This window comes from Sorex araneus, chromosome X, assembly GCF_027595985.1.
Source record: "Sorex araneus isolate mSorAra2 chromosome X, mSorAra2.pri, whole genome shotgun sequence".
NCBI lineage: Eukaryota > Metazoa > Chordata > Mammalia > Eulipotyphla > Soricidae > Sorex > Sorex araneus.
Window position 1 is genome coordinate 233,137,624 of NC_073313.1, and position 24,884 is coordinate 233,162,507.

At 38.6% G+C, this 24,884-nt stretch overlaps 1 protein-coding gene across 6 annotated transcripts in view; it reads left to right on the forward strand.

The window, feature by feature from the left end:
* Positions 1-24,884, forward strand: part of SPATS2L (spermatogenesis associated serine rich 2 like) — a 202,974-nt gene that overhangs the window by 23,830 nt on the left and 154,260 nt on the right. For all 6 annotated transcript variants that reach the window (XM_055122610.1, XM_055122607.1, XM_055122608.1 and 3 more), the window contains exon 2: positions 1,181-1,230. The gene's annotated coding sequence lies outside the window, so the exon portion shown is untranslated. The remainder of the gene's footprint in view (positions 1-1,180; positions 1,231-24,884) is intronic.

Here is a 24,884-nt window from a genome sequence, read left to right on the forward strand (position 1 = left end):
GAGTATGTGGTTGTTTGACATAAGACCTGGCACCCATCTTAATGCCTAAGTGGATCTTGTCGGATGGTGAGTTCCTTGGGGTTGTGTGAATATCACAGTTTCTCAGAGAGGAGGACATAACTGCAAGAGTAATAGTGACCACTTATTTAGGTAGCTATCATTGTGGTAGAATTAAGTCTCAAGGGGCTGATAGTCTAAAAGTTCAGCAATACCCACCTGCCCTATATATTTTTATGAGACAGGTGATAAGATTTTTAATACCTCGTTTTCTATATATGTGCAGACTAAAAATAATAGTCTCTAGCCCAGAGAATTGAAGAATTAGTCCATTTTGAAACCCTAGAACAATGATATATACTTTCTGAATAAACAGTATATTTTGCTGTTATTATTGGTTCATTTTATATTTTCAAGTATTCTCATGATTCTATGATGAACATATTTTATTTTATTTTTTATTTTTTATTTTTTTTAAAATTTATTTATTTTTAATTAGAGAATCACCGTGAGGGTACAGTTACAGATTTATACACTTTTGTGCTTATACTTCCCTCATACAAAGTTTGGGAACCCATCCCTTCACCAGTGCCCATTCTCCACCACCCGTAAACCCAGTGTCCCTCCCACCCTCCCCAATCCCATCTCCCCCCCACCCCACCCTGCCACTGTGGCAAGGCATTCCCTTCTGTTTTCTCTCTCTAATTAGCTGTTGTGGTTTGCAATAAAGGTGTTGAGTGGCCGCTGTGCTCAGTCTCTAGCCCTCATTCAGCCCGCAACTCCCTTCCCCCACATGGCCTTCGACTACAATGTAGTTGGTGATCGCTTCTCTGAGTTGACCTTTCCCCGGAACGTGAGGCCAGCCTCGAAGCCATGGAGTCAACCTCCTGGTACTTATTTCTACAGTTCTTGGGTGTTAGTCTCCCACTCTGTTATTCTATATACCATAGATGAGTGCAATCTTTCTATGTCTGAGATGAACATATTTTATCTTGTTTGCCACATTTTAGTTTGACAAACTGAGGCATCTTGCATTTATTTCACCTCCACATCTATTAAGACACAGGAAAGGTCTAATTCTATGTCTTCTGACATAGCATTATGTGCTTGAATGTAGGTGTGATGGAAATGGTGGGGTGGCTGCTACATGTGAATTGACCTCCCAATTTCCTTTTTTTCCTAGAACATTCCAGAACCCAGGCTGTTTTCAGGAATATCTTCCTGCATTCCCAGGTAAGCAGAGATGGTTTCTTTCTTCCCCCTATTATCCTCCTGTCCAAAAGACAAACTGTCCCTCTCTCACAGAGGTCTCTTCACAGAGGTCTCTTCATAGAGCCTTTCTTGGCTTCTCAGCATTCCAACAGCTGAGTTTTTGTTTGTAGGTAAGAAGACTGAAGTCACTGGTGATGGGGTAAGGGGGATACAGGGGGTATCCTGATATGAGCAAGTATGATATGAGCTGATGTGAGCAAGTCTTACCCCATATATCTGCTTCACTTACGTCAGCAGTTCTATGAGTGTCGTTGGGGTTGCTTGATGCATGTAAATTACTTCAAGATACTATCTTATCTATTTCTTGATCACAAGCTGTACTTGTGATATTTAAAAGAATTGTGATTAAGAGTGGTGGACTCTGGAGCCACCCTGCCTGACTTGCTTTCTTCACAGCGGGCTCTCTTAAAGTGATCTATGCTATTGTTGCATTTTATATTTTAATGTATTTTTTTTTTGTTTTGGGGCCGCACCCAGCAGTGCTCAGGGATTATTCCTGGCTCTGCATTCAGGAGTCACGCTTGTGGGTACTTGGGGGTCCATATGGGGTGCCAGAGACAGAACCTCAGTTGTTTACATACAAGGCAAACACCCTAGCAGCTGCACTATCATTCTGGCCCCCATTGTTGCCATTTTAGAAGCACCTGCTCAAATGAGTCCAGAAGTCTGACTTGAGATGTTCAGTGCTCACTTGGTGCTAGTGCTAGAGTGGAGGAAACAGGCCTTTGAACCAGACAACCTGGATTTTGCATTCTGCTTTTGCTTCCTATGAATTGTGCAATATTTGCATGTCACCTGCTTCTCTGAACCTCCACTGCCTCCTCTCTAAGATGGGAAAATTATAATCATTTTACAGAGTTGTAAAATTTCCTGTTTATGAGTGTAAAGTGAACTATGTAAATTAACATTCCTGAATAGGTAACTGTTAATGTATTCCATTAATGTATATGAATGGTTTTATCAAAAGTGTTTGTTGGAAAAGGTGTACACATCCTATTTTATGTCCGTATTTTATTAAAGATTAACCACTTGAACTTTAACTCAATTTCTTTACAGAAAGTTTGATTTCTGGGACAGAGACCAAAGGTTATTTTAGTGTTAACTTAGAGAAGTTAGATATATAGGGAATACAGTCAATTTGCATCCATCCTGTTGGTAACTTGTAGTGTTTATTTATAAATAAACTGCATGTCTGGGATTGTGTGATAAATATAGAAAATACTTTTTTTCTTTTTTTTAAAAAAAGTGTTTGTTGGCTAGAAAGCATGTGTTTGAAGTTCATCCTACTCACACTGAAATATTTTACTTTTCCCCTCAGCAGTCTTGCTTATTTAAGTTAATTTCCTGGTGATTCAATGTGAAAAAACATCTCTTCTCCAGGCTCTGTCAAATGATCTTAAATTCCAAATGGAGATGATCCAAAGAGATGATCTTTTTATACCTGAGTATTTTCATCACTTTCAATTTAAACGAGTATATTTTTATAAATCTGAAATTTCAGTCAGTAGTGAGTACTGCAAATATTTAAAAGATTTGTTAAAAGAGCCATTAATATTGGTGGGAGTTGGTTTTCTCTGAGTGGAGTAGAATATTTTACTTCCTCATATCTGAAATCTGAATTATGAGAATGCTTTTTTTGTAGTTGTTCAAAGTAAATTATTATGAAAATTTCAGATTGATTCTCTCTCTCTCTGTCTCTCTCTTTCTCTCTCCCCCCCCCCCCCCCGTCTCACATGCACACATACACAAGCACTCGCTCTTGCTTTCTCAGTCTTCTGTACACTGCTTATCAATTTTTCTTTTGGTTAGCAATTGAAAAGTTACTATGTAGATCTGGCAGCCCTCTCCCCATCAGGCAAGCAAAAGCACAATCAATTCCTGTTTTCTTGGAACATACCAAATAATCAGAAACTCTGATTATTCTGCTGGAAGGCAACAAACAGCTTGATGGGAAGATGTACCAATTGAAAACAATTTTGATCATACTTTTGTGAGGAGAATGAGATGCCTCCAGCTGTCTGCCACTAATCATATTAGAGGTAGAAAGCAAGAATGTTTTGGCATGCAAAATATTACTCTAATCACATATTGGAACACTACTTATATTGGCTGTTTATCCCAAGTGGACATAGGAGGTCCATTCGGTAATTCATCTTGCCAGTTGATAGCAGATGCAAACATATGTCCTACGAACAGACATAAGGAATTTTCTAATTACAATTCAGAAGCTTTGCTTTTATCTTTTTATGCTCCTCCTGCAGGCATCACTGATTAAGGTGATTTCCCCCTCAGCATTATCCTAATGCCAGTAACTACAAAAGAGTAGAGAGATGGCAAATGAAACCCACAATAACTGAAGAGGTGTCCGAATTCAATTAGGAAGAGACCTCTTTCATGTGGACACATAGGTCATATAAATCAATTTTAATTGTGAGCTTTGGTACTTATCTGGTCATGTTTATTTTGGATGCAAGTGCCAAAGCTGGATTTATACCAGAACTCCAGATCTTAGGGCCCTAATGACTAATTTGGGTATCCACAGAATCCCTTAATTCATTTCTTAATTAGTTCTCCCAGAATTATTAGAGAGTTGCTTAGTTACAATCATTTTCACAAGATTTTCCTAAGTTAAAACCAATCTGTATAGTGTTTTGTCCTCTGTGACTCACACATTTTGGCCTGGCCTTAAAGAACTATTCTTGTCATTATCAAAATAATTACAGTGGAGGCCATACAAAGCAACAAAACTAACTTGTTGCCTGGAGGTATGGTAGAGCTTAAACGGAGGCATTGGGAAGTGTAGTTTGGATTCGCTAATGTTTGTAGTCCTACAGGGTATTAGTCAACTAACTTTACTTTCTCTGTAATTTGTTTTATTTTGTAAAATGTAAATACTATTAGTAATAGTACTGCCTCACAGGGTTGAGTGTCTGGTGCAGTATTGTAATATTAAATGTTAGTTATGATGTGCTCTTATCAGTAAGACAGCAGGACACTATTGAATAAATTTCACTGATGCTGCAGTATTGTCAACTAAGTTATTTTTCATTTTTGCATTCCATGTAGAGAATACATAGGGTGGTAATAAAATAGTGGAGATTCTAACATAAGAATTAATAATTTTTATTTGACTGCAAATTTGACTGCAGAATTAACATCTTTGGCTTTCTATGGTTGATCAGTATGAAATTTATATTGAAACCTTTTGCTGAAAATTTCTTTAAAATTTGAATGAATATTTTGTTCCCTCTGTAGATATTATACTGGCCATCATTAAATTCACTCAAATTTTGCAAACTAATTTCATAGTAAAATTTAATAAAGGAGTAGAAATCTAGGGAAGACAGATCTAATACTTTAATGAGATGTCTCATGGCTGTATGCAGTATAAAAATTTCCAAGAGATGCATTTGAATTACCTTCCTTAGTTCTCCCACTTTCTAGCAGTCCAGCCACAGTACCTTCTCTTAGCCTCATTGCATTTTTTCTTATGTTAAGGATTATAATAGCAACCATTCTCACACCTTGTAGAGGTCCCATCTGAAATCGTGTGTAAAATATGCTTTTCTACATACCAAAGGAATTATGGTATTCATGCATCTCCTTTAACAAAAAGCAAGTTTCTCTAACGTGCTGATGTCCTTAAAAACTTCTTGAATTCCAGTTCATTAATTTACACTCTAAGTTTTATTATTTCCTTCCTCCTGCTTGCTTTGGACTCCTTTTGTTGGTCATTCCAGTTTCTTAAGCTGTGCAATTAGGTTATTTATTTGGGCCCATTCTTCCTTTCTGATGAATGCTCACCTTACTATGAACTTTCCTCTTAATACTGCTTTGCTGTATCCTGCAAGTACTGGTAGCTTATGTCCTCATTCCAGTTTGTTTCCAGGAATCTTTTGGTTTCCTCTCTGGTTTCATCTTTGACTCACAGGTTCAGTAGTGAGTGGCTTAATTTCCAGGTATTTGAGTTATTTCTCCTTTTCTGTGGTTAACTTCTATTTTCAGTGCACCATGGTCTGAGAAGATAGTTGATACAATTTCTATCCTCTTGACTTTATAAAGGTATGTTTCATGCCCAGAATGTGGTCTACCATGGAGAATGTCTTTGTGCACTGGAGAAGAGTATGAATTCTGCTTTTTAGGAATTAAAATCTCTCTATAATATTCCCTAAGCCCCTTCTATCTCTTTCTTCTTTCTAAGTATTTTCTTACTGAAATTTAGTTTGGTTTATCTACCAAGTGGTAATAGAACAGTGCTAAAGTCTCCAACTATCATTGTGTTGGTGTTGATGTTTTCCTTCAAGCCTATTAACAGTTGTTTTAAGTATCGTGCTATCTCATGAAGTGCATATATGTTTAGGAGTGTGAGTTCTTCCTGATGTACATATCCCTTGATTATTTTTTTAATTTTTTTTATTAATTAGTCACCATGAGGGTACAGTAACAGATTTACATATTTTCATACTTGTGTTTCCCTCAAACAATGTTCGAGCACCTCTTCCTCTACCAGTGTCCATTCTCCACCACCAGTGAACGCAGTATCCCTCCCACCTCACAATCCCATCCCCCCAGCCCCCCTGCCTCTGTGGCAGGGCATACCCTTTTGTTCTCTCTCTCCTTTTGGGTGTTGTGGTTTGCAATAGGGGTATTGAGTGGCCATCATGTTCAATCTATAGTCTACTTTCAGCACACATCTCCCCTCCTGAGCGGGTCTCCCAACCAGAGCTTACTTTATGTTCCCTTCTCTGTCTGAATTGCCTTTTCCCCCAGCATGTGAGGCCAGCTTCCAAGCCATGGAGCCAACCTCCTGGTACTTATTTCTACTATTCTTGGGTGTTAGTCTCCTACTCTGTTATTTTATATTACACAGATGAGTGCAATCTTTCTATGTCTGTCTCTCTCTTTCTGACTCATTTCGCTTAGCATGATACTTTCCATGTTGATCCACTTATATGCAAAATTCATGACTTCATCTTTTCTAACAGCTGCATAGTATTCCATTGTGTAGATGTACCAAAGTTTCTTTAACCAGTCATCTGTTCTCAGGCACTCGGGTTTTTTCCAGGTCCTGGCTATTGTAAACAGTGCTGCGATGAACATATAAATGCAGATGTCATTTCGACTATACTTTTTTGTTTCTCCGGGATATATTCCCAGAAGTGGTATTGCTGGGTCGAATGGGAGCTCAATTTCTAATTTTTTGAGAAGCGTCCATATTGTTTTCCAGAAGGGCTGAACAAGTCGGCATTCCCACCAACAGTGTAGAAGGGTCCCTTTCTCCCCACATACCCTCCAACAGCTGTTGCTTTTGTTCTTTTGGATGTGTGCCATTCTCTGTGGTTTGAGGTGGTATCTCCTAGTTGTTTTGATTTGCATTTCCCTTATGATTAGTGATGCGGAGCATTTTTTCCATGTGCCTTTTGGCCATTCGTATCTCTTCTTTGGAAAGGTTTCTGCTCATTTCTTCACCCCATTTTCTGATTGGGTTGGATCTTTTTTTCTTGTAAAGTTCAACCAGTGATTTATGTACCCTTGATATCAACCCCTTATTGGAGGGGTATTGGGTGAATATCCTTTCCCATTCTGTAGATTGTCTTTGTATTCTGGTCACTTTATCTTTTGCAGTGCAGAAGCTTCTTAGTTTAATATAGTCCCATTTGTTTATCTCTGTTTCCATTTGGTTGATCAGTTGCATGTCATCTTTGAAGATACCGTTAGCTTCAATATCGTGGAGGGTTTTGCTGACTTTGTCTTCAATGTACCTTATGGATTGTGGTCTGATGTTGAGGTCTTTAATCCATTTTGATCTGACTTTTGTGCATAGTATCAGGTCGAGATCTAAGCCCATGATTTTGCGTGTGGTTGCCCAGTTGTGCCAGCACCATTTGTTAAAGAGGCTTTCCTTGCTCCACTTCACATTTCTTGCCCCCTTATCAAAGATTAGATGATCATACATTTGGGGTTATTTGTAGGGATATTCCACCCTGTTCCATTGGTCTGCATCTCTGCCTTTATTCCAGTGCCATGCTGTTTTAATTGTTACTGCTTTGTAGTAAAGTTTAAGATTGGGGAGGGTGATGCCTCCCATCGTCGTTTTCCCGAGAATTGTTTTAGCTATCTGTGGGCGTTTGTTGTTCCATATGAATTTCAGGATAGCTTGATCCATTTCTTTGAAGAATTTCATGGGTATCTTTATAGGGATCGCATTGAATCTGTATAGTGCTTTGGGGAATATTGCCATTTTGACAATGTTGATTCTCCCTATCCATGAGCAGGGGATATGTTTCCATTTCCTCATGTCCTCTTTTATTTCATGGAGTAGCGTTTTATAGTTTTCTTTGAAGAGTTCCTTTTCTATGAGGCACACATCTCCCTAATACCAAAAGCAAACAAAGACACCACTAACAAAGAAAATTACAGACCGATATCCCTGATGAACACTGATGCGAAGATCCTCAACAAGATATTAGCAAATAGAATCCAATGACTCATTAAAAAGATACACCATGACCAAGTGGGATTCATCCCGGAGATGCAAGGATGGTTTAACATTCGGAAATCAATCAACATAATCCATCATATCAACAAAAATAAAGATAAAAACCATATGATCGCATCAATAGATGCAGAGAAAGTATTTGACAAGATCCAACATCTGTTCATGATAAAAACTCTCACCAAAATGGGTTTTGGAGGAACTTTCCTCAAGATAGTCAAAACCATCTACCACAAACCCACGGCAAACATCATCCTCAACGGGGAAAAACTAAGGGCCTTTCCTCTAAGATTAGGGACAAGACAAGGATGCCCACTCTCACCACTTCTATTCAACATAGTACTAGAAGTACTTGCAATAGCTGTTAGGGAAGAAAAAGACATTAAGGGCATCCAGATAGGAAAGGAGGAAATCAAATTCTTACTATTCGCAGATGATATGATAATATATCTAGAGAATCCTAAAACCTCTACTAAGAAACTCTTAGAAACAATAGGCTTGCACAGTAAAGTCGCAGGCTATAAAATCAGTACCCCAAAATTTATGGCTTTCCTATATGCAAACAGTGAGTCAGAGGAAAGGTACATGAAAAAAGCAATCCCATTCCCAATCGTGCCCCAGAAAATCAAGTACCTCGGGAATCAGCGTATCTCTTGATTATTAAGTAATGACCCTCTCTGTCTCTAATCACTTTTCCCTCTATTTAAACACCATGATTTACAAAGTTGTTCATAATATAGTTGTTTCAGGTATTCACTATTCCAACACCAATCCCACCACCATTGTGACCATTTTTCACCATTGTCCCCAGTTGCCCACCCATTCCTCGATCTTTAGCAGGTACAAAATAAGTTATTTTATATTGCTTGATATGACAAAATGGTACCGATCTTTGGGCTGAAAACACTGGAGCCTCCTTGGAAGTGGGGCTGGACAAAAAGTGTCCATAAAGAAGATTCTGGAGCTCCTGGAGCATGTGGTCATATACATAGCCATACAGCACTTCTAAATTCCACAATACTTATAGCCCAATAGGAGCTCAAAGCCCACTAAGATCAATAATAAAAGCAATAGCACAGACAGCTCAACTAGCAACAAATGGCTCGGTAAATCCTCATTGACTTTAAGAACACCATTGTGGAATATAATAATTTCACAAATTTTCTGTTATAAATCCTGAAGTTGATGCTGTCTGATATCAATCTGGCCACCCTGGCCTTTTAGTAGAGGTTGTTTGCTTGAAATATTATCTGCCAACCTTGGTCTTTGGGTCTCTGTTTGACCTTACTGTTCAAATGTGTTTCTTGTAGGCAGCAGAAGGTTGAGTTCAACTTTCCAATCCATCCTGCAACTCTATGTTTCTTAATTGGTGAATTTAGGCCATTGACTGACATTGAGTGATATTATCATGGAGTTTCTGCCATGTTTCTGTAGAAGTTTGGCATGCCCGTGAAATTTGTCTTATCTTAAAATAGCTCCTTCAGTTTTTCTTGTAAAGTTGGCTCTATGATGTTTCTGAGCTTTATATACTTCCATAAAGTTGTGTGTCTTTTAAATCTTTTTTTTTTTTTTTTTTTTTTTTTGCTTTTTAGGTCACACCTGGCGATGCACAGGGGTTACTCCTGGCTTTGTACTCAGGAATTACCCCTGGCTGTGCTCAGGGGACCATATGGGATGCTGGGATTTGAACCCGGGTCGGCCGCGTGCAAGGCAAACACCCTACCCACTGTGCTATCTCTCCAGCCCATCCTTTAAATCTTAACCAGAGTCTGGCTGGGTAAAATATTCCCATGAGCATTCATTTCATTGATTATTTTTCAGATTATATCCCACCATTGTCTTCGGGCCTGCAGGGTCCATTTGATAAATCTGCTGCCAATCCTAAGGATGCTTCTTTGTATATAATTTCCTTTGTTGATCTTGCTGCTTTCAGTGTTCTATCTCTATTTATGGTTTTTGTCATTCTAATTAGGAGATGTCTTAGAGTCTTTTAATTTGAGTCTTTTAGCTTGTACCCTTTGGGCCTCTTGCATCTGGTTGCATGTGCTCTTCAACTCTGGAAATTTCTTATTGATGATTTCTTTAACTGATGCTTCTTCATCGAAATTGCTCTGTTTGGTCTCTGAACTCCTGTGATTCTTACATTGTTTTGATCAAATTTATCCTAGAGTTCTCTTGTTTATTGTTCATTTGAGTTTTTTCCATCTTCTGCTATTTATTTCATTGATTTTTTTTCTTTATTTTTTAAATTTAAGTTTTTATTAAAAACACTGTGATTTACGAAGTTGCTCATTATACAGTTGTTTCAAGCATTTAGTGTTCCAATACCACCAGTGTGACCTTCCCCCACCAATATATCCAGTTCCCCTCCCAACTCCAAGCTGCCTTAAGCACATAACAAATTTACTTTATATTGCTTATTCCAACAAAATTTTAAAAAGTGTCAAATGTCAAATTTTTTAATCAGACTAAATCAGTTAAAGAGCCAATTTGTGATTGCTATATGATTTTGACCTATGTAAATAAGAAAATTAAAACCATTTACTACAATATAATAAAATGCATATTATTTATATTTATATGTTTTCATTTCTGTTATAGTTTTTTCACTTCTGCTCTCATATCCTCTTGTGTTTTTGGATGTCATTGTTCCTTTGAACTCATAACCATTCTCCACATATCTACTTTAAAGTCCTTGTCTGAGAGGTTATGTATCTGGTTGGTATGGGTTGAGTGTTCAGGGCTGCTGTCTTCTCTCATTGAGCATGGTGTGATTCTGTGCTGCTTCTCCGTTCTGCCTGTTGCCAATTGTCAGTGAGTCTCCTGCGTTCATCCACTACCAGAGAGCTCTCTGGATTGACCAGCTCTTTGGTGCTCTCTTCGTTCCTTGCTGATGCTATCCAGCATAATTTGTTATTACTCCTTTCCGGTTTCTTTCATTAGTCTCAGATTTCTTTTCTCTGTCTCTCTTCAGCACTTGATGTATCTTTCTTTCTCATAGAGCTCTTTCTCAAAGGTGGGCTCTGATGTGCATTTCTCTAATAATAAAGTGCTGCTAAACACTTTTTGTGTGTCCCTGTGCCATCTGTGTGACTTCTAATAAAATCATCTAGTCAACTAAAGGGAATGACCACCCTCTGAGGCATCAAGCTCTGGTGAAATGAGATGGCCACAGAGCACAGACAGGATTCCTGCTTGTTCTTAGCTCCATGTACCTGCACCACCTCAGTGATTCCTGTGAGTTTCTGCCCACAACTGGTATCAGTGTTTTTATCCTTACTGATTCATCTTTTCCTAAGGCATTTTCATTGAAAAAAAAATCAAAGAATTATAAGTACTGAGTTTTTTTTCTTCAATAAATGTCAACACATCTAATTGATCCTAGTTGTCTCATGTTCTATAGGTATATTATGGGCTTGAACTCACTTTCATTAAATGCTAAGAATTCTCTGTAGATTGCAAGGACCATCCTTAGATAGTTGCTCTAAGGTTTGAATTCACTTTTACCTTTAGCTGTACTAGAAAGGAAATATTAAATCAAATATTCCTACCATACTCTTCAAATATTCCTACCATATTCTTTACTGATAGTCTGATTTACCCTAAATTTTATGCAAGGTGGAAAGACAATAGAGAGATGTACTGAGTTTGTATGTTATGGTCAACTTGTCCTTCTATATTAAAGGGCCTTATTTTTCTTCTTGTGAACTAACTGTAGTATATGTAAATAAATCACAGCCAATCTCAAAAAGACTATATATAAAACCATTTCTACACCAAACAGATATCTAATACATAGAATTTGTTATGACTCAAGCAATTAATTGTAGTATTTCCAGAATGGAAATGATGAAATGTCTATATGCCTGAAATATTGATGAATATCTTTCAAAACTTAGTAAAATATTGCTTTCAAATATTGCCTTAACAAGTCCTAAGTTGAATATTGTCTCCTTTGAATAATCACTATAAGACTATAAAAAGTGCAGAAATGCTTTGTTTTTCTAGCATGTATGATCATGTAAAATTCCCCTGACCCTGAAAGAACCTCCAATTGTTGGGAAAGACAAGTAAGGAGAGGCTGCTAAAATCTCAGGGCTGGGAGGAATAGAGACGTTACTGGTGCCCGTCTCACTGAGTAAATCGATGAGCAACGGGATGACAGTGATGACACACATATATATATATATATATATATATTTTAATACACAGTGAACTTTCTCTTTCTTAAGAAAGAAATGTATTTCTCAGAGAAAAGATCCTGAAGAAAGAAATGTGGCAGTAGGGGGCTGGAGAGATAGTACAGTAGGTAGGGTGTTTATCCTGCACGTGATGGACCCAGGTTCTCCCATATGGTCCCCCAGGCATCGCCAGGAGTCATTCCTGAGTGCAGAGCCAGGAACAACCACTGAGCATTGCTGGGTGTGGCCCTAAAACAAAAACAAACAAAAAATCTGTGGAAATAAATATTATTTTACTTAGCCTTCATTTCCAAAGTGGTAAGTTATAATGTAATCTATCGTTTATACATTTTAACCACCTCTCAATACATTATCATCCAAGTTGTGCCTTGCACTGGTTTTAGGGATGATTTATTATTCGTCAGATTTTAAGTGCTGACCCATGAAATGTTAGACTTGTATTGGCAGCTGTTGTCCAAAGGTTTGCAGGTGTCCTGGCTAATGCTTTGAAAGAACAAGCATTAGCAATAAATCACAGCATATATGATTTTTCAATAAAGTAATGGAAAGGATTTTTCATTCTGAGCCCTCTAAGCTTTGGTATTTGGAAGCTATTTACATGGGAAATTAAAGTAAAGGGGGAAAATGTTCTTAGGTTTTAACCCTTGAACTTTTAGCCAGCCATAGTCAATAGCAAAAGCATCTTGGTAGCTTTGTTCTCCTAACTTTGAGATTTCTTGGCTATGGAAACTGACCAAGTGCCAAGTAAAAGCCTAATTACATTCCTTGTTAGGGAGAAAAAGAAATCTCAAAGGAATTTTCCCTTTCTTTCAAAACGATACCTTGAGCATTAACATTTTCTGGATGAGGAAGATTGTTTATAAGGCTTTTGCAAAGCTTTTTAACAGAGAGCTTGAAAATGGCTCTGGCAACCAAATAAGAGGCCTGTGTTACTTACCTATAGCAACAGAGTCAGGGAGATGAAATCACAGTAAGGAGAGACATGGCTTTGTGCTCTAAGCTTTTTTTCTGGGTAGTGTGTCTTTTTTTTTCTTTCCTTTTTCTTCTTTCCCTGTGTCCTGCTTTTCTTTCTCTGTGTCCTGCTTTTTCTTCTTTCCCTGTGTCCTGCTTAAAGACTTAGCAAGTTAGTACGTGATGTGTTCAGCTAGCCCTATGATAGACTACCGACTGTCGACTGTCACTTCTATTCACAGTATATCCAATGCTATGTTTATTTCTTGGTACATAGGAGATGTTCAATTAATATTTATTCAATGAAGGAATGTAATCAACACTCTTTCTTTGATCTATATATTTTTGAATTATATATTGGGCCAGATATATTGTAGGCTTGACTCTCTCTGATCAAGGACTTAGTGCCCAATGTTAGTTCTGTGGGATCTTCCAATACATAGGGCTAATATTCTAGTGGGAAAGCCAGACAATGAAGAAATAACTGATTGAATACACATAATAATTATAGCAGTATCAGGAGTCACAAAAGACATAAACAGAGTGTCATAAGAGGGACCAAGAACTTGTAGAAAGACACCCAAATTTAGAAAGACCTAAAAATACAGTGATATCAAATGCATTGATAAAACCTTAAGTTCATTTATCTTATTTCAGAAGTTAATATGTCTTATGAGAAGGTTTGGTTTATCTCACATTTTTCTTTGTGCAGGTAGGCTTCTAGGGTTCTTACCATACTGACACTATTTTTTTTTTAGCATTTTGCTTTTAAAACATCAGTTGCTTAGCACCAATGGCCAAGGGCAAGGGTGAGCTCTCAGCTTCACTTTCTTTCTACAGACTTCAGCTTTCTCCCAGAGCGAGGCAGTGTTTTACAAATGTATGCTGTCAGTCATAGAGGAAACCAGATGACCAAAAGGTGCTACATCAGCACAAACTTTTCACAGAGCTGAAAGAATGGGAGAAGGAAAGAATCTCAAAGCACATAGTCTACTGACTGTGGGTCAGTGTTAATCTTGTATCTCAAGGACAGGACATTTAGTAAAGATCTGGGTACAAAGTGTACATCACCCTCTAGGCATGCTGTACAATTTCAATTGGAATACCATTCCTTAAGGTTCACAGTGTCCCCTTTCCCTAAATTAAAAAAAAAAAAGACTAATGTGAATTCTTGATTTTGAAAAGCACATTATTATTGTACATTGGGCAAAGAGTAAGACCAACAGTTCTTGTTAACTCAGCAAGCTGGAAGGAATTTTGACTTTTCTTCTGTGATGCTTTATGGAAATAAGACACAATCATTTTTATTCTACCATTTCTTAAACCTTATAGCATGCTTTCTGTGTATGCGTTTTAAAAAAAATGTTTTTAAATACCCCTGAGGGATATCCTTTAATTCATTCTACATTATTCTTTTAAAAAATAATTATTCATCTATAGTGTCCCCACACCCTGCCCTCCAGAATTTCTGCAGATTTGGAAATAAGAGCATTTATTAATGGTGTATAGTGATCTGTGCAGAGTTTTGGCAATGTTTACACCTAGTTTACTAATTAAATTATATATAATTAGTCACTGTAAAAGATATTAGATATTTTTTTAATAGATAAAACTTAAAACCCACTGTCTTGCCTTATGTATGGAATTTATAGATAAAATTCTATGAGTAGTGTTTATATAGATTTAAAAAATGTTTAAAGTTACATACACTTGACTCTAAAAATTCTTATAATATGGGGATCTGAAAAACATACTTGGGGGAGGGCAGATAATATTCCTTTCAGAAACTTATTTTGGTATACTTGAAAGTGCTATACAAATGTCATCGTGATATTATTTGCTTATTTTTGGTTTGGGGGCCACACCTAGAAATACTCTGGGGTTACTCCTGGCTCTCCACCCAGGAACTACTCCTAGCAGGCTTGGGGAACCATATTGGATGCCAGGGATTGAACCTGGGTTATCTCTGTGTAAGGCAAGTGCCCCACCCGCTGAATTATCTCCCTGGCCCCATTAGGTTATTTTTATGCTGGTGGCATTGAAACTTGTGGACTGTATATACTTTTGTGTTTTAATGTTTAATATGCTTATGGTTTGGAATAGAGATTTCCTGTCATATGTAACTTTGTGAAGAGATATCCCAAGTTCCTAAATCGGGCTCTGTCACACTTGCATTTTCCTTATTGAATCCTCTATTCACTCTTGTGCCTCTGCATGCAATGCCTTCAGAAGAGCCCTTTGGCTCCTTTCACTAGTGAAAGCTGTAGAAGACAGCTCAGAGCCCCACAGTGACCAAAACGATTGAGAAATTACTCCTACCTAGTCGTCTGACATACCTGTGTTTACAGAACCTTTGTCCATGACACTCTTCTTTACTCTTGGTCTCAACCTCACTTCCTGCCTAAAGAGCTTCTGCAAGCTGGTCCCTTTCACATCATTATTCTGGCCATCTGTATTTTCGTGTGTGTGTCAATACCTGGTCTTGGTTGGTCTCCCTGTTCTTCCTGGCATCCCAGCCACCACCCTCTCCACCCTCACTCTCCCCTCATACTTGCTACAAGAAATTAGAAACAAGAAAATACATCCTGGTAACATCCCTTCACCAATTTTCTGCTGGCCTCTTCCCTGGGTGAAATTGCTCTTTTTCAGGAACCCCAAGTTGCCAGCTGGATCTTTGTTTTCCTCTACACAGAAAGCTCACCTGGAGTGGGTGCAAGGGCAACAGGGAGGGCGGGGGAAGCACAGCCCTTGAATTGGGGCTCACCCAGTAGAGTGCTTCATTATCCCTATCAAAGCCTAGGCCATGGGAAACAGACCCCTGCCAGTCACCATGGACTACACAAATTTTACTTTCATTTATCTTGACCTTTCCTTGTGCTCTGAAAAGACTGAAAATACCTAAATTGTGCACAGTATTTTGCTGGAAACAAAAATAAATGGGGTCCTTGTAAGAAGTCAGACTTGAACTTTTGTCCCTTCTTTTTAGAGTCATTATATCCAATTTAAGATTTCCTTTTATCATGAATTTTCCTTTTGTGAGAAACAGATAATTTCTGCATTGATAAAATTATGAATCATAGGAGCAATATAATTGTTAAAAGATAAGGAGACCTTGCATGGCCTAAAAACACTTGGCTTTGGGAACTGAGTCTTGAGAACATTCCTGAACTGCTTTTTGTGCCAGGCACTAGCTCAGGGCCTTCCTAATTCTGTGACTGCTTTCACATATCAACACACTAGAGTCCACAAAGGTGTGGGTATTAGTGTTATTTGCCGGTGTTTTACAGACATGGAGGCACAGTGAGGTTAGTTGCCCATATTTACACAGTTAACCATAAGCAGCAGGACCTGAACTTGAACCTGGGCTGTCTGCTTCAGTACCCACTGAGCTCAACCACCTGAGTAGTGTGAGGGTGATGTGTACCTCTGGGAGGCTAAGTGTCTTCTTCTCTGATACACTCTTACCTTTACTACCTTGTGATGAAGATCAAATGAAATAGTTCTTCAAAGAGACTGAGGAGGTTATGAAGTGCTGAAACATCAGGTTTAAGTGTGTCTATTGATAGGTCATTTGTTACTAGATGGGTTTTGTCAGTGGGGTATTTGGTCCTAGGATATACTGCTGGCTCAGATGAAAACAATGTGTGCCTTAATAGCAATTTTAGAAAACTTTGGTTTTCACAAAGAAAAGCAAAACTCAGTACTTGATATGCCAAGGAAGTTTGATGACACCTATCCCCATAGAACCCATTAATGTAGTATTTAATGTCTACTGCTCTTTTTTCCTTTTTTACTAAATCACACAAAATTAATTTCCTTAAAATCAATTTTCCTCACATACCAGACTTATTACGAAGTGTTCTTTGAGGTGTAATCCTGGACCTGGGATCTTGCCTCGAGGCCAGCCCACAGGGCTCTCAGATCAGATTTAGGCCCATGTATGAGGTGGATAGTACATCCAGGGACAGGCCAGGGACTGCAAAAGAACAAAACAAAAACAAAAAACTCACTTCAAAATGTGGGTTGGGAGATCAGAACCAGACCACAGTGAGGGGTGCCTGGGCTGGAAGGTTAAGAGAACAGGGAAGGAAAAATGGAGACGGAGTAGAAAAAACCAAATGGAAGAGAGTTGTTTCCTTGTTGCAGGTCTAGGGGAGATAGTAGTAGCCTTCCTTTCTCTGCTGCTGTCTGCTTTCTCTGCTCTCTGGCTCCTATGACTCTTAGGGCCTGAGACCTGAGTTCTTGCAGTCCCTTGGAGAAAGTGATAAGTCCAAAGACCTGACTTTTTGTGGTTCTTACAGCTGTTCAGCATGCTTGACATTGAATTCTTGCTGATTTTCTTTATGGGGCAGGTATTTCTTTTAGGACAGGGTAGGGGTCTTCCAGGCAGGATCTGTGATTATACTCAGGTTTTGTTTTTTTTTTTACCTCTTTTCTGGACAAGAACAATATCCTTCCCCCTCAGTCTCCAAATATAGCAAGGGCTTATGTTAGAAGAATATCCTTATTATTAGGAAAGAAGTTGGTATTCTTAATGATGTGAAACTGTTTAGTTAGAAAACATTTAAAAAGAAAAGCTCCTCTATGTCCTTTTTGGAGACAGGTGGAATAAAAAATGAGTAAATACAAATGTAAAATAAAATGTGTGGTCTTATAGCACATTCTATTCCTCTGTTTTTCTGTCTTACAGGTACTTGTTGATTTTATCTGAACTTCAGATGTCATTTCTATCATTTCATTAAAATGTCAGACTACAAACTGGTTCTGACATCTAATTGGGAGCATAACTTGTACTGTAGATTTTCTAGCTGACACATCTAATCAGAGCACTACAAGAATGTTACCAGGGGTTAGCTATCTAGAATCATTTTCAGAACATGAATAAGCATACAAGAAGAGTACCAAAAAGCAAGACCTAATAGAGGCATCAGATACCCCCAGAAGTCAAAATGAAATATGAAATTCAGTCATAGCTTGAGGAATATAAATAGGGAGTTTCTAGTATAAAAACCACATAACTATAGTTAACACATGACATAATTTCAGATAAAGTAACCTGCCTGGCGGTGCTTGGGGGACCATTTGGGATTCGGGGGATCGAACCCAGGTTGGCTTTGTGTAAAGCAGGTGCTCTACCTGATGTGCTGTATTACTCTAGCACTGCCTAATGAATTTCTTCTCATGAAGGACTGAATTGATCAAAGCACTTGATATGTGTGCAGATCAAGTAAATGACACTATAGGAGGCAGTTGGCAATGCGTAGTTTTTAAATTATTTAAAATGTGCTTACTATTTTTCCCAGAAATTTTCTTGTAATTCTTCATAAATCTGTGTAAAAGTTTTGGAAGTCAAGACATTCATCAGGTCATTTTTATAAAGAGTAAATAGGAAATTGTTTAAATGTTCATGTGACTGATTTAATATGTTAATTATATAGTGAATTGCCATTTAGCTACTATAGATGATGTGGATCAGATTGATCATTAAAAGATGCCAGTTATATAGGCTGAAGAGATAGTACAGTGGAAGGGTTCTTGCCTTGCACGTGGCCTCCCTGTTTCAGTCCCCAAAGGCATTCCATATGGTCACCCATGCACCATCAGCAGTAATTTCTGAGTGCAGAACCAGAAGTAACCCCTCACATTACTAGGTATGGTCAAAAAACAAACAAACAAAAAATGTCCATTATATTTTCTTAAAGGATAAAATGTTATGAAAATGCATAGTGCTATCCCATATTTGTTCATGTGTAAATATATTCTTAGAAAATGAATTAAAAATACGTCTCCTTACTTCCCCTATTCTGAACATGTACTGCCCTCATAAGAAGAAAAAAACAATAAATTTTATTTTCAATTGAAAAAGAAACTATATGAACCCAACCATATGAAAATGATGGCTTCTATATAACTGAGAGACCTCATTTGATGCATTTCAGTTGCATATATTGTAAACATGTTTCAGTAGGACATGTGAATGGTACCAGGATTATGAATAGTAATTGCTTTTTCATGTACCTAATTTAGCAGAGATTATTAGTCTCTGTCCAAATCTATACAGAATAAAGGATCTTGACCTATTATGTCATCTCTGGGATCTCTTCCTATTCTCAGATCCCAGGTCTACACAAAGTATATTCAGAAAAATTGCTGAGTGAGGGATTCCCTGTCTTTTTTTTTAATTTATAATTTGCCAAGTGATAAAAGTATTATTGATAGGGGGCTGGAGCGATAGCACAGCGGGTAGGGCGTTTGCCTTGCATGCGGCCAACCTGGGTTTGAATCCCAGCATCCCATATGGTCCCCTGAGCACCGCCAGGGGTAATTCCTGAGTGCAGAGCTAGGAGTAACCCCTGTGCATCGCTAGGTGTGACCCAAAAAGAAAAAAAAGTATTATTGATAATTAGGATTTGTTTTATTTGTGTCACATTCACTCACTCAGATTTTCCTTAATATCTGTCTTCTGCTTCTCTGAAGAGAGGCCATACAAAGGTCTAGTTATTTCATCACTTGTTGATTACCCACCTGAACTTCAAATTTTCAGGAAGAATTTATGGTGAGACTCACAGAATAGAATAGGAGCATTTCAGGGCTGGTTTCAGCAGATGGTGGGAAACAGTAGGGAGTCACAAAGAATTCACTTCTGTTCCCCACCAGCTGTTAAATTCTGACAACTTCTGATTCCCTTTGAAATCATACCCTGGCTTTCATGGAGGCCTCTGCGTTTCCTAGACCATGGTTCAGAGCCAGTGAGGCAAGATATCCTATATTTTTCCTTATTCATCAGTTTTGGCAAATGCAATGATATTGTCGTCAATTTTGTCCTACATTTGAAATATATAAATCAGGAGTCAGAGAATGTAGCTCAATTGGTAGAGCACATGCTATGAATATACAGAGCCCTGAGTTTGATCTTCAGGAACCCCCATGCTCTCTCTTCCTCCCCCAGCATCTCTGGGTATGGCCCCCCACCACACATGCACTAAAGCATTGTTCACAATCAGTGCTCAATAAATATAGAGATAAAGGACAGGCACATCTGGCAGACTTTCTGACTCTGCATCTTCTAAATGGAAGTTAGTAGAAAGAATACTGCTTTGTGTGTTTGGACACCTGTGTTTTAATCCCAGCTCTGTCATGAACTTGTAGAATATTAGAGAAGTGACACAGGCATTTTAGGTCCAGGTTTTCTGCTCTGTAAAACGTGAGGATGGAATTCTGTGTGGGGTTTGTTTCAGCTCTGAAATTTTATGAATATGATCTACAAAGGTCAGGTACTGTTGTCTATATAATTCAGGATTGAAAGCAGAGCTACTGTTGACAATCCCTGTGATTTCCCCTGCCTCTTTATCTGTCTTGTTCCGATGATCATTTGTTTTCTTGTTTATCTTCCTTTTCTCACGACATACTCAATAATTTTACAGAGAACTTCATTTTGGCATTCTCTGTATCCTCTAATGTATGATGTGTCTCTGTGACTAGTGAAAAAAATTCTTGAAAGCAGCCACTTCCATTATTCTCCAGTTTTAAAAGCTATCCCCTGAGAACTAAGTGTCAATGCAGTTTTCTCCATTTGCTGTCATTTCTAACCTATAGAAGTCTAAGGCATAATTTGAAACAGAAAACAAAATATCTTGCCTGGGTACAGAGGTCTCATAAATACTTAATATTATTTATTCATATAATTTAAGAAGAATTTAAGATATGTAGCATATTTGCCAGCATTATATGTATACATTGAGCATGTGAAATTGGACTGCTTGCAAATGTTTACACATCCTGCATTTTAACCATATGTAGTATATTTTAAATTTGAGCCTAAATCTCAAATGGATGTGCTGTAAAGGGAAGATCAGGTTAACCCTAATAAAAGATTTTATATATCAAATGCTCGGGTATTTTAACTTGATCTCTAATTTTCAAACTCTGAAATACATAAAGCTTCCTTTACTTGTATAGAATCTTTGATTCCTGGAGTAAGCACAGAGAATACAACCCAAACAGGTCACAGAAACAACTATGAATTGCCCACCGAGCAACCATCCTTTCTTCTTCCTTTGAGCACACCATTTAGGAGTATGCAGTTCCCTTGAAGCAAGTAGCCAACACAGAATTCACTTGATTGGGTTCTCAGGAAGTCTGTCCAGTAGGAGTTGACCAAGCTTCATATTCCTTGACTCTTCTATTTCCATGTTCCATTAAATTGACGGCTTTTCTAGTTTGCAGCTCAAATTTCAGGAGGCTGAAGTGATTTAAGTCTGGCTGTTTTCTTTAATGAGGCCTGGAAAGTAGAAAGTCTAACTTAACAGTTCAAACAAGCCTAAGAGTTGCTTTTATTTGGCCTGAATGCTTATTTGGGGGTGCACCAAATCCATCACTAAGACTTAGAGTTCTGTGCTAATGGGTTTATTTTGGGCCAAATACCCCTCCACAGACCATATTGGAGGCAGTGTTCCTGTTCTCCAAAGGAAAATAGAACTTTAGTGGCCAGGAGCAGTGGGAATGGAGACAAGATGATCAGATTGCAAATAACCTGACCAAGTTTTCCAGTTTCCTCCTTGAGTTGTCATAATCTTTAGTACTGATCATTTGATTTGTATAGATGCAATGAAGAGTGGTCATCAGGTACATTAATGGTAAATGAAAATGGAGTCTCAAGACCACACCATCCAGATTAAATATCAAAATATAGATCTTTGAGTTTGCTAGAGTAATATTTTGCTGCAGCTGTCCATTTTCATTACCATCTAAAAGTGTAGAATCAAAATTTGGCCCCCACTCATTCCCCTGATTGTTTTTTAAACCCTAAGCAACTATATTTTTATTATGACTTGTTACTGCACCAAAGGACATTATTTCAAACATAAGGTTGCATAGCAAACAAGGGTCATATGAAATGTAAAGCTACTTGTAATGAACCCAGACAAAATAGTGCTTTAAAATAGTAAAGTCAGCAAGCTGCCTGTTAGGTAACCACAATCCCAGTGCTCTGGATTTAGAAGAAGGAGCAGTGACATATGTGTGTAAATGTGTGTATGTGTGTTTGTGTGTAGTAATAGTAGTAGTAGCCTTCTCTGTAGTATGAGTAAGCATATGGAAGTGATTTTGCAATGATTTACTGCAGTTGCATGTTGGGACATGGTAAGCAACAAGACAGATGATGATGGCTACCATTCTAAAAATGTTCTGATGCCTTTCAATTTGCTCCAGGCAAATCTGCTTCTTGTAGAAGCCAGTATTGATTTTTCAGAATGCCATCTAGATTTTCAGCACAAGGACCAATATTGTCAATCTTTTGATGTCACAGGAAAAGTCACTGGGCAGTGGACTGCTGGAAGCTTTCCTTTGGTGACTGGAGCCTGGCTGTATGAGCTGATGATAGGATAAATAGCATGAGGGTGAAGCAGGGATGTGGGAATGCAGGAGAATTTGGGTTGCTCAGGTTGAGTGGGACCTAGGTTCAACCCTGGCCCCTCCACATGTACCAGTTCTTCTCTCAACTTTCTGAACCCTGATTTCCTCATTTATAAAAGGAACACAATAGAGACTGATGAGAATAGGGCTTGTGAACCTTTTAGACTAGAACTTCTAACCTCTCCTAATTGCTCAGTGAATATAACTATTCTGTTTTCAGAGTAGACCCTGGGAAAGTATTGTGTTTTTCATTCTTTTCTTTTATCTTGGGTTTTATTAAAGCAAGAAAAGAACAACAATAACACACACAGAAAGTGAGAGTAAAACAGTCGTGTTTGGGCTGGCTCCACATGATTTTGCTTTGTTATACAGAAAAATGGGGAGGTTTTTTTTTTTTTTTAAATACTTTGGATCATACCTTGCAGTGCTCAAGGCATACTCGTAGTTCTGCACTGAGGATTCACTCCTGTTGGAACTTGGGAGACTGTAGGGATCAAACCTGGGTCTATTGATTCCAAGACAATTGCCCTACCTACTGAGTCTCTGGCACCTGGAGAGATGGTTTGCCTTATGGTTTCTCGAGTCCTGTCCTGTACTATGGGTACAAACTGTTTGAAAGCTGTCTGGATAGGAAAGTGTGGTATTGTTGCATCACATCTAAGAATAGCACCCTCTGCTTTAAGAGTAACAAGGAGGCCAAGAAGCCTGTGGAGCCCCCTCTTGGAGCCCCCTACAGCACTGTGTCACAAACCCTTAACATTTCTCTGTCTGTCCTTTCAGTCCTGCTGGGAACTGTTTTGGCATCTTAGTTCACAGACCCTGAGGACTGTAACCCTTTGTTTTAAAGATGAGAAACCTGAGTCATAGAAAAAAAATGTGAATCCAAAGCTACATGAAAAGTTGATACAAGTAGGAGTAAACTCAGTGTTCCTGATGGCCAGGTCCAAGGAAGTAATGAGTAGTAGCCATTATGTTGCTAGGTTGACCTTAAAACCTGGTTTTCTGTTAATTGCTAGTTCCAACTGCTGAAAGCATGAGAATTCATTCATTTTAGCAAATTTTACTGGTGAGAAGCCAAACTCCTTCCTGCCCTTCCCCTGCCCCCCTTCTGTCCCTGTCCCCCACCCCATGTCAGAATCTGCAGGTCTTCCCTGTTGTGACAACTCCCATTCCCTTTGCTGTGAATGCAGTCAACAGCTCCTGCCTGAGAGCCTGGATAGCCTGGGTGAAATATAAGCTGTTAAATGGGAAAAGGGCTATAGACTGCCCTATTTACACCCCAGACTTCCTTCTTCAGCCTACGTGTCTCATGTCCTGAAGTCTTAATTTTTTAAACTCTAGGGTTCAGTTTTGCTAGAGAACGAATCACCGTAGTCTCATGTGGCTGGAAGAGTAGTTGCTTGGCTTCTCTGAGTAAGGTGGAGCTACTGAAGGTTCTTTGGAGGCTTTTTCCTTGCATCCTTTCCTTAAAAATAGGGACCACACATAGCAGTGCTGTAGGGGACGTAGGGGCCACTCAGGCGATGCTCAGTGTAGCCTGGTTCGAGGGCCTCCCCAGCCACAGTCTCCATGGTTTCTATGTTCCTTTGAGGATTCACATACCTGGCATGTCTCTGTTTTCCTTTGTATCTTATCTATAATGAAGCATCAGGTCACAGATGTCTCTCCTGAGTAACTTATCACTACCTTCTTCACTTGCCATCTTCCACACATCTTTCATGCCTTAACTGTTCCTGCCTCCCACTTCTTGTCCATTCGCTTACTTTCTCACCATCCCAGTAGAGTTGATAAGGAGTAGAGATTAGTATATCTAACATCCAAGTTGTTTGTGTGGCTGGGGCAGTGAAGAACAGGAACTGAGGGGTTATTTGTGTTCAGTATTCCATCCCTTGATGTGATGTACTGTGTGGATCTAAAGGCCAGTGGCTAATGACTGACTAGGGCTCAGCTCAATTTGGTTGCTTTTTGAATATCAGGTACCCTGGCTTCATCAGGACAGAGATGAGGTTAAGGAAATCTCATTTCTGTTATTTGAGGAGAGAACTTCAGTGAAGACCAAACCACATGTGCAGTCACTGCCAGGAACCTTCCCACTGAATCTCCTCGCATTTTGTGTTGTCACCAAAAATGAACCACAGTATATCCTATGCATAATATTCTTATCCAAGTATTCTGAGAATGAAATGTGACCTTCTGAAATCCATCATTTGAATAGAAATCAATGAGAATGCAGAGGAGAGGCAGATTTGTTATTTCTTCAGTAGATGAGCTCTAAGAGGAAGTGCCAGATATCTTTGAGGGTGTTTGTGTTTTTAGATGCACCCATCAGCAATGGAAAACTTTCCTCCGAGTGTGTGCAGACTGGGAACGTAAAGAAATACATATATAATAAGTGAATGTATTTAATGTAGGGTAGAATAGGATTTTGTGACTATAGCAGCATGTTTGCAGTAGTCATTGGAAGGCAAGACACATCTCAGAATTCTAGGGAATTAAATGAATGAAAGGCACCACTTAATTTTGCTAAGGACAAACTTTTTTTTGTCCCAAAC